The sequence below is a fragment of the Vulpes vulpes genome, chromosome 14, assembly GCF_048418805.1.
Source record: "Vulpes vulpes isolate BD-2025 chromosome 14, VulVul3, whole genome shotgun sequence".
NCBI lineage: Eukaryota > Metazoa > Chordata > Mammalia > Carnivora > Canidae > Vulpes > Vulpes vulpes.
This window is the reverse complement of record NC_132793.1, coordinates 68,672,791-68,688,676: the sequence shown is the minus strand read 5'-3', so window position 1 is coordinate 68,688,676 and position 15,886 is coordinate 68,672,791. Positions and strand designations below refer to the sequence as shown.

General features: G+C 34.2%; 1 long non-coding RNA gene across 1 annotated transcript; it reads right to left on the bottom strand.

The window, feature by feature from the left end:
* Nucleotides 1-781: 781 nt before the first annotated feature.
* LOC112915617 (uncharacterized) lies at nucleotides 782-10,439 on the bottom strand. Its single transcript, XR_003234119.2, has 4 exons — nucleotides 9,958-10,439; nucleotides 8,560-8,621; nucleotides 2,534-2,654; nucleotides 782-1,643 (listed from the first exon to the last, which is right to left on the bottom strand). It is a non-coding gene; the product is annotated as an uncharacterized lncRNA (long non-coding RNA).
* Nucleotides 10,440-15,886: the final 5,447 nt, after the last annotated feature.

Here is a 15,886-nt window from a genome sequence, read left to right as displayed (position 1 = left end):
TACAGTCATAACAAGTGATGTAGAATGATAGCATTATGCCTTAATAATAAGATTATTAAATGAAAAAAGTAGATTCCAAAAGATTACAATGCAGTATAAACTTTTTATAAAGTCAGGAATAAAATATGTATTTTTTAGGATCACATAAAATATAATTTATAATTTACATATGTATAGACAAAATAAATGTATATATTTGTAATGTATAGAATATGTATACAATATATATAATATATATATTTCATACATTTGAAGTAAGGGAACAATAACATGTCTGTGGGGGAAGGCAGGTGAGGGATGGGAGACAGTGTGTGATGTACGTTTTGTCAAGCTCATAGCTTTTTGGGAGATGATGGTGAATTTCTGAGGGATTTTATACTATTACAAATAAGTACATGCTTGAACTACTAATTAGAATGTTGTCACAAAACAAGAATTATGATTCCTGCAATTATGTATATCTACAAGTCAAAGGGAGAAAAAGATAAGGCACATTTTTTAAAGAATATACTTTTCAAAGATTCATTAATAAAAAAGACTAGAAGATAATAAACACAAATAATGGTTGTGTTACTGTGGTAACTGCATGATTTTTTTTTTTTTGTTTCTTTTTCAAATTTTCTAATACATATTCTTTTAATGAGAATGACTGTTTGTAACTCATTTAAAAACAGTATGCAGACCCATGGGTCTATATGCCAATGAACTTTTGCAAACACAAGAAGACAAATGAAATAATGTAAAAGTGACCAGCATTTCAGCAGGCTGTTGACCAGTTCCCATAGCTGGAGGACTTAAAGGAATTACTATTGACCTTGCATTGATAACTAATTAAAGAATCAACCAAGACAAAATAAATGTGACTATTTGCAAGAGCACATGCCAGACCCAACTTGTAATGAAAAGTTGTATTACCTATTAGAAAAATCTCCATTTGGCATTGACCCAGAGAGTGCAACTGTTGGGTTTCAAACATGAAAGTAATATGACCGATACACTCTCCTTTTCAGTTATTTCTGCAGAGGTTGTATATTCAGGAATTTTAGATTAACATACATAACATGGACTTTGAGTCCATTAGTCGAATGTTAATGTGCAGAAAACCAGTAGGAATAGGGGATGATTCATAATACAAACAAATTGATTGGACACTTTGACAATGAAGTTCATACAGCATGACATCGTTGCTGGTTAGATGTTAATGCACTAGGAGGCTCATTCAGCATCAGAAAAATATTATGCCAAATTATGCTTTTATAAAGAGTCAGCTATAAACCTTTGATTTAAAAATATTTTAGACCATTTTTCACCTTACTTTTAGCTTTCAAGATATAAGCCACATTATCTTTTTAAAAATATAATGATAATTCTCATTATTATGAAGAATACTAGATGAATTAGATGAGTCGCATACTTTGCAGATTATGTCATATATATTTTCCTCAAATTTAGTGTTTTCTTTCTAGTACACCATCTGTAACACATATAAATCAGTAGATTGCACAGTGTGTTTAATCCAGTTTTATTTGCTGAGTAATTAAAAGAAAAAAACATCTTGGGCAAGAAGTAGCTTCCAGAAAACAGTCTGTTCAGGGAATTTAAAGAATACTTTCCCTTTCTCTCCTCTTTTATGCTGCTTCTAACTGTAAAATAAAGACAAAAGTTGGAAATTAGTTTATGAAGTAATTATTTATAATTTTTTATCAATCATATTTTACAATCATAAGTGTGTGAATTTTCTTTTCTTGCTATTTAAAGTCTATGGCTTTTGGGACACCTGGGTGGCTCAGCAGTTGAGCGCCTGCCTTGGCCCAGGGCGTGATTTTGGAGTCCCAGCATCCAGTCCCACATTGGGCTCCCTGCATGGAGCCTGCTTCTCTCTCTGCCCATGTCTCTGCCCCTCTCTCTGTGTCTCTCATGAATAAATAAATAAAACTTTATTTATTTATTTATTTATTTATTTATTTATTTATTTATTTATGAGAATAGACATAGAGAGAGAGAGGCAGAGACACAGGCAGAGGGAGAAGCAGGCTCCATGCAGGGAGCCTGACGTGCAACTCGATCCCGGGTCTCCAGGATCAGGCCCTGGGCTGAAGGCAACACTAAACCGCTGGGCCACCAGGGCTGCCCTAAATAAATAAAATCTTAAAAAGAAAAAAAAAAGTCTATGGCTTTCAATGACAGGTGTAGACGGCTATGTGATAAAATAAAATGAATCTTCAGATTTGAAAGAAAAATAGCTGAGTTTGAATTCTCACACCGCCCCCTTAAAAAAGTCATGTAAAACCTCTCAATGTTATTTTCCTAATATGTGAAAAGATGAAAGCAGCCTATAGCTTACAAGATTCCTTGAAAAATAAATGAGAGCTTCTATACAAATGAGCAAAACTCATTGTTTTTGATAATTGCTTTAGAATGAAGTATTAGGCCGTAACAAGAGCACACAGAAATCTTAGTAAACCCTTTTGTAAGGGATTAAGAACAGTCTCTTTCAAGACAGGCACCCAGTGTGAGACAATGTCAATACTACCATGTTTTCCTGTGGATGAGCATGGTGGCTCTCACTCTCTCCAGTTCAGCTGAAGTCTGTGGGCTCCAATGTAAGCACCTATATAGATGTGATGTGGAGATTCTGGACATGAGGTGTCACTCTGTCAGAAGGTTAGAGACGAAATGTGGCACAAGTGAGCTCTTATAATATAAACATAGCATCTGGTCAATACTGCTAGCAATGCTATGAGTTATGCTATTTTGATATCTGTATTTGTTGCATTTAAAAATTATTATCTAAATTACTCATGTTTATGCAGAAAAATAGATGCAAAAAATAAAAGCAAGCAGAAAAAAATTACCCATAATCTTACCACCATAACTGCAATTAGGTATATTCCACTATTAGCATAGAATCACTAGTGACATTTTAAGCATTATTTTTATATGTTATTTTCAAAATGCATGGATAAAATATATGTATCTTTATTTATTTATTTTTTTAATATCTGTATCTTTAAAGTAGGATCACAGTAGGACATATTTTTTGGATAACTACCTTTACCATTTAGCAACGTATTATCAACATGCTACATATTGATCAATATAGATTGACACCATCATTTGTAAGGATTGAGTAGAACTCCATTTTAAGGATGTATGAGGTAATAACCTATAGCTGTTCATTTAAATTATTTTCAGCTTTTCTATATCATAAATAATATTTTGACATGTATTTTCACATTCTATCTTTATGTATCTTATTATTGAAAAAATTCTTGGAAGTGGAATTTCTAAATTAAATACATTACTTCCAATTATACTGTAGGAAGTTTCTACAAACTTTTACTCCTGGCAAAAATCTGTGAGAGCCCATCTCTTTTCAGTGCACCATACTGGGCACTTTCCTTCTTTAACTCTTTGACAGCCTACTAATTTATGAGAAGAGAGAGGATATCTAGTCTTTTCTTCATGGTTATGATTACTAGTAAGATGAAATATTTTTCATCACACATTATTATTTGTATTTCTGATTTTTTGGAACCTTGCCTGTTATATGTTCTTTTTATTACCAATTTGTAATATTTCCACATCTTAGACATTAACCCCTTTTTGTCACACATGGTTTTATTTTTCTTGTCTGCCATTTGCTTTTTCACTTGGATTGTGGGACTTTTCCCCATACAGACACTTTAAAGTATTTATCTTTCTATTTTTGCCTTGAGTCTTCACTGAAACGGCTTTCTTCACCTATACATATGCACTTGTATTTTCTTCTAGTAGTTTTAAATTTTATCATGTATTTGCATTCAATCCACTAGGAGAATTAATTTTATTTTAAGATGTGGGTTAGGGCTTTAAATTTATTCTTGTCAAGTGGTTAACTGGTTGCCACAATTATTTATTTATTTATCTGTTTGTTTATTTATTTATTTATTTATTTATTTATCAAACTGTACATATTTTTCTCACCAGTTTTAAATGTTGCCTTTATCCAAAGTTTCACTTTCCACAGTTTGTTACCCATGGTCAACTGCAATCCAGAAGTAGATGACCCTCCTTCTGACCCATCGTCAGAAAGTCAATAGTAGCCTCATGTCATGTCCCAATGCCTATGTCATTCATCTTGCTTCATCTCATCACAAAGGCATTCTAACATCTCACACCATCACAAGAAGGGTGACTACTTGTACAATAAGATATTTTGGGGGAGTAGAGACCATATTCATATCACTTTTATTATAGCATATAACAATTATTGTTATAATTGTTCTACTTTATTATTAGTTATTGTTGTTAATCTCTAACTGTACCTAATTTCTAAATTAAACTTTATCATGGGTACATATGTATAGGAAAAAAACAACATACATTAAATTGCATATACAGTATACCTAGAGATGTTACATATGGGGCTACACAGAGCATATATAAGATTCAGTAGGATTACCCATAATCCTACCACCATTAGCACTTTAGCTATATTTCCACTCTTAGCTATAGTACCCACTATTTGCACATGACCACTAGCAGCATTTAGCTACTATACTGGATAGTGCAAACTAGAAAACTCCCTGTCATAAGCCTTAAACAATAATTAAAGCTTTTCTAGTGGTGCAGCTGGCCCAAGTAGAATTACAGATAGATATAAAAAGATGGCTTATAGCAAAATACAAAGAAAGAACTGGGAGTTAAGAAATGTCAAGAAAGAGGAGCCTGCAAAAAAGACTAAGAAAGTGACTTAAAAAGCAGGACTAAAGGGGAGAACATCTGAGATTTGGAAGACAAAAAAAGGAGGGGGTTTGAGGAGAAGGACTATTGTTTGTAAGAGAATTTTGCTAACTTATCAAGTTGTGTCTTCAAGGAAAAGTTGGGTAACACTAAAAATACTGGCACTAAAGAAGTAATGATCAATAATTGTTTTTAAATTGAGTATCTAACAAATTCAGAGAGTCTAAGAAGATATTAACGATTTTATAATTTTCATGAATTTCAAATATATAGGTTTTACCTATAGTTATATGTAAGCAAAAAGCTTCCTATTTCATTTTGTAATAGAATATAGTCATACTTTACTCCTCGATTTTTCTACATTCCATGTCTAATATATTATACAATCTTGTAGTTTACAACTTTGAAATCTCTCCATACCAGTCACCATCTCCTGCCATCCTGGTACAAGCCACCATCACCTACTGCTTGTAATGATACAACAGCCTCTGGAACTGGGGTTCAGGATTTCATCCAACCTGCTAGTCCATATTTCCCTGAGTTGCTGTGATCCTTTTATAAAATAAGTCAGTTCCTATCATTCCTCTGCTGAAAACCCTTGGGTGGCTTCCCTTCTCTCTCAGAGTAAAAGAAGAGTATGTAAAACATTCCTGCAACTCTCCATGATCTGACCATCATGGATGGCATCTCCTACAGTAATTTTTCCCTTACCCCATTCAGCCATCCTATCAATCCTTGAACTTAGCAAGTCAGTTTTGAACCTCTGGGCTCCCTCCTTCACTTCATTCAAATTTCTGCTCAAATATCACTGTGCCGAGAAAACCTTTCCTGGCCTGTTAAAGGAACAACCTCTTTCTCCTTGTTCCATATGTCCTTGTCTTATTTTTCTCTATAGCACTTCTTACCATCTGTCATCTATTGTATTATATGGTATTGCATTGTTTTGTATTCTACAGTATCCTATTTATTCTCTAATCTCTCTTCCCACTAGAATGTCAGTTCCATGAGGGCCTGAGCTTTCTTTGGTTCTCTGCTGGATCCTGAGAGCCAAGAACAGTACTATCACTTAGTAAATATCTGCTTGGATGAATGAACATATATCCAGATATTTTAAGAATCACCATAAGCCTTCTAAATCATTTATGGCATTAAAAGTAATGGTTCCAATTTTGAAATATTTCAGAAAAGGTTTCTTCTCCTCAAGAGAAGATTCAATTTCATGCTTTGAAAGATTAAATGAAAGGGAATTTGAGTTATGATGACAGAATTTTGGAATATCATAATTTCAAGAGATTTTTTTACTGATACAACTTTATTGTGATAATTGAGAATAAAAATATTTCTTGAAAGGTCGCATGGCATAAAAATGAAAAGTTTAACACTTTGAAGACTTTATAGCAAGATAATCTGGTCTTGGGAGATCTACATCCCAGCTGCCTAACTCTGGGTACCCCGCTATGCTTCAGTTTTCGCATCTGTAAAACAAGGTCAATATTGTACCTAATTTACAAAACTGTCATGAGAATTAAATGATTTAGATTATGTAAAGGGCTTATAATATATGCTTCAAACATGGTGTCTCACAAGAATTTGCTATTTTTATTTATTTGCTTATAGTATTATCAATTCACAAGTAAGTGGTTGCTCTTAGCTGACAGACATTTTTGGATTTTTTTTTTGTTTGTTTATTTTTCTCTGTAATGATTCCATGAAAAAATCTCTTTCATGGGAGAAATCTAGCCAGCGTTAATTGTGTAGGTACAAAAACTGGATAAGAGAGTTAAGGTAATTTCTAGTCATTTGCACAAGCTCTCCTTTTTCCCCACTTGTGGGATTCAAATAAACTTTTCAGGGCCCTTACATTTTGCAAATGAATTTCTGTCCTATTTGCAGGGTAAAATCAAAGGGGAAATAAGGTAGATTCATCAAGGGATTCTCTAATAGAATGAAACTCTACAAGCAAGTTTTCTTGTGCCTAGGAAAGTTTATTTAGAAGAGTAAGGAGCTTCAACACTGAGTGAGGAAAGTCTAAAATCACAAACCTAGGTTTTAAAAAATTGTCTCTGAAAAAGTCAGGTCCTCAAATATTTGTCCTCCTCAGAGAAATCTGACTAAAACGATTCAGCCATACTTGTACTTCTAGAATCTACTTCCAATGATCATTTTTTTTAGCCTTCCAAAATACCTAGAAATTTTATATATTACATTTGGTAAATCTACTGGAATGATGATATTAACAGTCATAATTGATATTGAGCCACAGTTTTTAATTTTGCATCTCCTGTGTTTATATGTATTTATCATCTGATTTATCATCCTTATAAAATTAGGTCTTTCATTTCCTTAGTAATTCCCCGAAGAGGTAAGAACAGTGCTCAGGAAACAATATTATTGGTAGAGATATAACAATCAAACAGAATTTTTAAGGACATCATGTCCTCTACTTCATGTATTATATTATTGCTTTTGAAAAATATAATCTGTTATTTAAAAGTAAATTTTAACAAGGAAAAGATTATCGTTGCATATGTAAAACATTGGGCATGATTTTTTGAACAACAGTAAACACAACAAAAAGTTGATTTATTTTCTGCCTTGACCCGAGGCATATTTATTAGCTGTTCACTGCCTAAATGTCTCAGCCTAAAACCCAGAACAATCAAGCCTTGATGTTCAACTTAACGAAGCAAAATATTCACTTTAAGGATTGAAAATACAGAAGAAGAATTTTATGAAATTATTTTCTTCCAACTCTGCCTCAGGGTTTATAATCCTGCAGGGACAAATCACACCGGTGGGAAATGGCATCTAATGAAATGCTGAAACAACAGCACTGATAGAGCCAAGAGATCAGAGAAGGAAGTCATCACTTTGTGATCTTCTTAGTCAGGGAGAAAGTTGGGTTTCAGCTAATACACCTCTAAAAGGTATGTAGAATTTGGAGAAGGAGATGGGAATAAAGGTAGTTATGGTTCCAGCTTTGGAAACTTCATTTTTTTTTTTTTATCTTTGGCCAGGACACATTTACAGATGATCTATTTAATTGAAAAAAGATCTTGTCCATCTTTGTAATCTTTATATCTCCTTAATCTACTCAAAGGTGACTTTATAAAGTGAACTTTATAAGCTTTATAAAGTTCAAAAGATCAGTCTGAAATAAATATCTTGTAAAATTGTATAAAATTGTTCCTGTTTTTTTTTTCTTTTTTTAAATACTGAAGGATTTGTTTTGCAGAGAGAGAGGTATTAAGCAGGGGGAGAAGAAAAATATATCCCCAACATTTATCATAATAGAATCTAGTATCTTTTATTTTGTCACTTAAACTCTGGGGAAATACACTACAAACTCCATTTTTACCTTCCCAAGTCCTTCTTTTTTGCAGAAAAATTAGCATTAAATATATTTTTAGTTAAATTCACCATATCAATGTAAGCTATAACTAAAAATTAATGAAATAAAAAGCAACTGATCATTTTTCTTATTTGCAAAATGTTTAATTGTGATTTTTCTGATAAAGAAACTAACTACTGCCACAGCTACTACAACAAAATTATTTACAGAATATAATAATGGGGGGAGGACAATAGATTAAAGCAGATGAAGAAAGAGAATAGGTAATACTTTTAAAGTCCCAGCTTTATTTTATTCTAATTTTATTCTATTTATTCTAATTTTATTATGTCACCCTATAAAAATCCTGCATCTTAATTTTAAAATAAAGGTATTGATCCAAGATATTTTGAGGGGTTTCAGGAAAAAGAATGAGGGAGATACAGGGATTGGGAGAAATTTATAGCTGGAGCTGATACTGAGGGAAAATTTAGAGTACATACCTAGCATGTTTTGTGCTTCCTTTCTTCCAGAGAGGAAATGACACTTTAGATTCCCTAGGATGCTGGAACCACATGCAAAAAAGGATGGGCAAATTTGTCATTCAGAATTTATGAAGGATATTTTTTCTTCTCACTGACTAAAAAGAACAAATCAAACACTAGGTTTCCAATTCTGAAAATTAGTAGACTCTGGAGAGCCAATTAAACATTATTCCCCTATCTCGACTCTGTTTTAACATCCTTCTTTATTGCACACTGTTTCTTTCGCTCACAAGGCAGGTAGATGGTGTTATCAGGCTAATTTGGGGACAGTTATCATTATAATGTAATTTTTTGCAATTATGTGGTAGACCAGGTGGCAAGACAGCATGGCTTTGCATTGCCAAGGTGCAAAACAAATTCAGTGTTCAATCAACCTGAGAGAGAAAGGACAATTCTCATTTGCATAAACATGTAGCCACGGAAACGAGATGCACAGAGGTATAAGGGGAAAGAGACCTATTTTACATGATGTGCATAGAATATTTGACAGTTTAGATTGGAGGCGTCATTGATGTGGGTTGGAATGGTACGGTTGGTTGCCATGGATATGGTTTTCCCTACTGGCAGTGCAGAGATTGGCAGGGATGGATGCTGGAAAAAAAAAAAAAAAAAAGCCCAAACCACTGCAACACTCTGGCAGCCTCATTCTTTTCTTTTGTTGAAAAGCTATGTATCCTTTCTGCACTAATGACAGCTCATCAAGTATGCAGTGTAATCTAGAAACACTGATATTTCTGTAATAAATCATTCATGTATAATATATATGTATTTATACATTCTATGCACATATATATGTGGCTATCTACATGTATATATTTGGAATAACATGTATGCAGATTAATAAAAGATTAGATACAGGAGGAAAATATTTACCTCTTTGCTACTCTTTTCTACTTAGCATCAATTTAGGAAATCTTTAGATATGAGGATTTATTAAATAAAGTAAACAATGTATAAATACACTGAATTATCATGTAACTTAGGAAACGAGAATTGCAGTTTGTTTTCGTGGATAAGGCAAACAATGAAAGGAAGGAGGAGTGGCTCATCACAACGGCCTAGTCTCTGATTATTTGACTCCTATAGTCACCACATTGCTGTAATATAACGACATAAATGATATTTGTCCATGAAAAACAAGGTAGTTTCTATTTTCTTTATAGGTTATAGCACAATATTTAGCATAGTATAAACCCAAGTAAGCTATTTATGCTGTTTTTCAGAACAGTTAGGCACTTACTTTCTATTTCTAAAGGCCCACCCATCTAGTTTCCATACAGTTAGTCCAAAACCTTGCTTTTATTAAAAGGATCATGGGAATGCCTTTTGTCTTTAAGAATTTATTCACTAGCGTACCATGTGGTGGGGTCTGAAGGAGCAAAGTCTCTTATCCTGCAGGGTAGGAACTTTTGTCTCCATGAATGCAGCTTTGCACTCGGCCATACTCCTGAGATCTGAACGCTGGTAGACAAGCTCTTGTGGAATTCTGGGTTCCCTCAATCTTCCCCTCAGACAGAAGTGTTGAGTGATGCAGCATCTTCTAAACTATCTGTCTATTCAAACATTGGAAACTGGAGAAAGGGTTATAAATAGGATTTATTGTACAATCAAAATATCAGGATCACTTTTGAAACATGACCACATTGTTTGACTTTAATAGTTGACTTACTAATATAATAATTTATCCATACAGCTAAAGCTTGATGGATGGTTACCAGTGAAGATATGTATTTAGATTAAGATTTAAGAGACTGTGTAGGGACGCCTGGGTGGCTCAGCGGTTGGGTGGCTGCCTTCGGCTCAGGTCGTGATCCCGGGAACTGGGATGCAGTCCCGCATCAGGCTCCTGCGAAGAGCCTGCTTCTCCCTCTGCCTGTGTCTCTGTCTCTGTCTCTCTCTCTCTCTCTCTGTGTCTCTCTGAATAAATAAATAAATCTTAAAAAAATGTGTAACTGAAAGAGTGATTAAAATGTTTTTCTCTTACCTTATAAGTAAGGTCTTTTAAATGGGCCAATGAAGAAAGTCTACATTGATAGTATGTAATTTTTTTAAAAAAATAAAGCCTACTAGTGGATCAATTCCTGTATGAAACCTACTCCACCCCAGCCATGCTTGTTCTCAGGTTTCCTTAGAAACCACTCAACAATTGCTGGTATCCTTTCTATGATAAACTAGTCAGTTACCCCTTTCTCAAGGTGAAACTCAGCTATAATCATATTGCATTTAGTTTCATTATCCTTATTTCTTAGTTGATTTTTACCTGTGCTTCTTAGAGTGATTTATTCCCTAAATCCATTTGTTTCTAGTGCTTAATAAATATTTGTTGCCCAAAACATGAAAATTAGTAATTGCTTTAATCCCTGCATTTGATTGTTCTCTAAGTTTTAAAGAAATGAAATAGGACCTCGAAATTCTACCCAGATAACAAGTTTATCATATAAGAATGAGATTCAAATGACTAAAAGGTGAATGAGTACACATTTTAATACAGTAAATTAACATAATGCACAGGATCAGCTTGGCTACATACCATTTCATCACATGTAAACATTCCTGTCCGGGCACTCCTCTCACCTATACTTTATTGTCTTATGTATTTTACTTTATTTTCTCTAATACCCTGTGTTCATTTCTATTATTCTTTCCCACTCCTATACTTCTTGCCTGTGCACTACTCCTCCATTTGAATTGGTATAAAAGATAACTATATTGAAGAAAAGTCAAGTGATGCTGGGGCATGTTCACCACTGCCCACATATTTTGGAAAGACTTGCAAGATCCTAGCATGGTTCTTTATTTATGTAAAATATTTAGATGCTACAGCACTGAGTCCTCACACATCTTTGGAGAGGTGAGTGAGTGAGTGAGCTGGTATGTATCATGCACTGAAATAAAAGTTTTTAGAACTTTGTTTCTATTTCAAAGACACAGAATTGCTTGCTCATCATTAAAAATCAATTTTTAGTCTTACAGGAATAAAGAAATATGAATGTGGTTATTTTACCAGCGAAGACCTGATTATCTCATGCTGTGCGTGTGATTCCTCAATGGTCAGAAGGGGAGTTCTAGAGAGGTCTACTTTTCTTGGGCAAGTGTACACTTGCCTCAATCTCACTCATAAACCAGGAAACAGTCACATGCACTGGGCCTTAAATGTGTTCATTTCAAACCAGGCAGGAGGCCTGACACACATACTAAATTTTCAATATTAGCATCTCCAAATCTTTATCATTGTATATGTAGATGATTCATTTTCAGACTCTGGTTAACTGGTTCACTGTCACATCATTTTAAGGATTTTGTTGAACACTTTATTTTCTGGATTTTATGTTGTTAAGGCATACAACTTTAGTCAGTTTTAATCCCTTCCATAAGAGAAAAATGTAAGTTTTAACATTTTGCATCGTGGGTTCACTTTTTTCCCCTGACAAAAACATTTTCCTTGTTTCTCAGATCATTCAAAATATAGGCAGTATTTCTTCCATGAAAGAAAAAAAAAGCAGCAAACTGATTATTTGTTGTGATTAAGCTTAATAAAACAAAATTCACTTCCTAGACTTGTCATTTGGTGATTAAAAGGGGAGGGTTTCTTTTTCTTGTCTTACTTTCCTCATTTGTAAGGTGACACTCTCTGATCTTCATAAGCACATCTGACACAGTAAAACAAGTAAATCATGATTTCCAAATTCTCTGGGATGAGAAGCAGTGACTTATTTCCCTTATGTTTTGACTGCAGCTTCAGGTGGGACATGTGCTCAGTTGGCCATGACAGAGCTAGTTTCTGACACAGGTGAGGAGAGGACAGGTTGGTGGCCAGATGTGATGACATAAATTGCTGACTTGGACTAAATATTAATCAATATAAAGCTTTGACAGCTAATGATGTATATGATCAGTCTTCAGAATAATTGATTCACTGCTGATGTCTTACAAATTCTTGTAGAAAGTATTACCTATACTGATACGTGCTTTATATCTCATCTTCTTCATCTTTAAATGAAATTAAAGATCCTTTTATCATCTATCTAAATCCATCCGCTTCCTTGGGATAGCATGAGGATTGGTATAATAAAGTGGAGATATTATATTTGTTATGTGAAAGATACTAAATTCCTGATGTAAAGCATGCGTCTCATTATGATGACATTTCTTTCATTCTGATAAAGTTATACAGATATTAAATTTTCACTCACAAATTTGTCTATCTGCCACCTGCACTTACCATGACCCCACAACCCTGACATCAATTTTATTTTCCTCTTAGACTTCTTCAAAAGAGTTAATAAGAAAAAAAAAACTTTTAGATCTCAGAATTACTGGATAGTGTTTCTTCATCTGGAAAAGAAAAAGTACTTTCATTCAGGGCTAACCTTAAATTTTTATTTTTCTGGTCTTCAAAATGCCACATGTCATTTTCTCACTGTACCACTATTTTGTGTCACCCATGATGACATCAAACCATGTGCCAATATGAACTTACCCTCATCCAGTCAGCTCAATAGGATGATGCCCTTCACCATTCAAATTAAATCTGAACCCTGTGTCACTGTTCCTAAGCTGCTATTCATCAATTTTTTCATGTTGTCATGTAGCCATGCTGTGGCTTTTTCTAATGTCCTTATCTCTATCATTAATTTTACCTTCTGATGTAGTAGTACTGAATGATATGATTTACAACTTAATAAAATGAGTTTTTAAAACATTAGATAAACTAGTAAATCAATTTTTATAAGAGTCAGCAGTCTAGGGTTTTGAAGGTAGACTTAATTTACCTCCTTTCCCTGATTTCATCTCAGGTGAACTGAATGGCATAAAACAATACAGTAAACAATGCAGTCATGCATAATACATAGCAGTTGAATTCAATTTTAGTGGTTCTCCTAATGGTGTCCAGATGAGAAGAGGGTGGGAGTGGAAGTGTTGATAGGTGTTCTGAAGCATCTCCTTGACTTTGAAATCTTACTTTCTTACTTTTTTAACCTTTATCCCTGAGAATAAAATTTATATCTGTGGACATAATCCTTAAGGGAAGGGTAATTGTTTTTCACTGCTTGAAATGCCAACTTAAAAAAAAAAATGTACTCAGGTGAAGGATAAATAAAACTAACATAATGGAGAATATTGATAAATAATTTGGTATGGTTTTCTGCCTTTAGGCAGGTAATTAGCCAAACCACCCAAGACAGATACTTAAAACGAAGGTATTTATCTTCTAAGTGCAGAAAGAACAATTTGTTCTCACTATTAGCCTAGATACCAATTTAAAAGACTAAGGCAATTCCAAATGTAATCCAAACATATGTCTGCTAAAGTAACCTGAATTCTATAACTGGGTGATAGTAAATTCCAGGGTAACAAATATAATCTTGTCTATTATAAACCAACATACTTTTGAATAGGTATGGGCACAAGTGATTGTTATTCACTCACTCATGAAATTCAGTACAAGCTCTCCATATCATCCCAAAGACCTGTGCGAGTATCTACTTCTAAAATAAAAAGGAACTGACTGAGACAATTTTTCAGTGGCCTGAAATGGTGAGAGTAAGAATTTATCTAATCTCTTCATTACTCACCACCACACCACCACACATCCCACCCTGGGGAATAGAGTGCTAAGTGAAATTCCCAAGCTTTAAAAAGTACTTTTCTTTGCTTAATTTTGAATTGTTCACGTAAAAAAGGTTAAATTCAAGAAGGAGCTCATAACATGAATGAAAATGGAGAAAGCAGCATACAGACTTTAGAGTAAACAAGGGTATGTTACCCTTATTCTTTTAGCGACAAACAATGGCAACAGTACTTCTAAGAATGATGTGTTACAAGACTAAATACAGGCAGCATTGTAAATAACCCTAAAGGACACTGACCTCACTTTCCTGCAGTGCCAAATATATGAATACAGGTTTGTGTAGCTTTTAGACTTATAATTTCAATATTATCTTGCAGTGTCAAATTTTAAGAATTGTTGGGTCCCATTAAGGACCTCATTGGTGAGCACTGGGTGTTATGCTATATGTTGGCAAATTGAACGCCAATAAAAAAAAAAAAGGACCTCATTGGTGATGAAAAATAACAAAACATTCAAATTGATGTTGCAACTGCACTGGAATTTTCCTGGCATGTCTGCTTCCTACAACTGAAGGAAATATATCTGGCATATATAACACAGGTGGAATCTGTTTTAAAGATTTAAATCTGGAAAAAAGATCCAGATCCTGCTATTCTTTGAAATTCATATGCAAGAAGCATTTATATTTATCAGCTCAGAAAGACAAAGGCTTATTGGATGTAGGATCAAAGTTTACAAAATTAAAAGTAAGTTCTTTTTAAAGTAAATAGATTCTCATCAAATCTTGAAATGCTAGAACAACTAACAACTATGGGAATTTGAAAACTTTAAATTTTAGCACAGGTCAGTATATCAGTAATTATTTTATTACTTACATACCCAACACGGTGCTAAATTTTGTGGTAGGTATGAAAGTATAAGGCATGAATCATATTGCCAAAGTAGTTTCAATTTAGTTGGGAGGTAGAACAATAATGGGAACTACAAGAGTTTATGCACTTGTGCTAAATTTCACAATACAGACCACAAATGTACTGCTTTATTGTTTTTACTGTGAGTGGTAGGTATAATATGGTCCTCCAAGAATGAAAATCCAAACAGGATTAGAAATTAGATCAGATTAGGATGTCCGAAAGTGTGTAAGTGAAAACACTAATCATAGGGAATACTCTTTAATACTGGCTTTTGAGGGATGCCTGGGTGGCTCAGTGGTTTAGGGCCTGCCTTCAGCCCAGGGTGTGATCCCGGGGACTCGAAATCGAGTCCCGCATCTAGCTTCCTGCATGGAGCCTGCTTCTCCCTCTGCCTGTGCCTCTGCCTCTCTCTTTCTCTGGGTCTCTCATGAATAACTAAATAAATTCTTAAAAAAAAATACTAGCTTTTGAGGTCAAAAACATTATATATTTATAACGCTGCTTTGAGTGTTAATAAGGTATCTTACCTTATATCTTACTTTATCTTAGTATACTGAAGGCTCCAAGAAGTCATGTAGGAAAAGTTATCCTTATAATTTCATTTAATCCAGTATTTTCCAAATTTAATTAACCAGGGGACCCTTTATGTCTCTTATCACTTACATTCCTCCCAACACACTTTAGACAACCCTGCAGGCAGCCCTGGATGGCTCAGCGGTTTAGCACCGCCTTCAGCCCAGGGCCTGATCCTGGAGTCGCAGGACCAAGTCCCACGTCAGGCTCCCTGCATGGAGCCTGC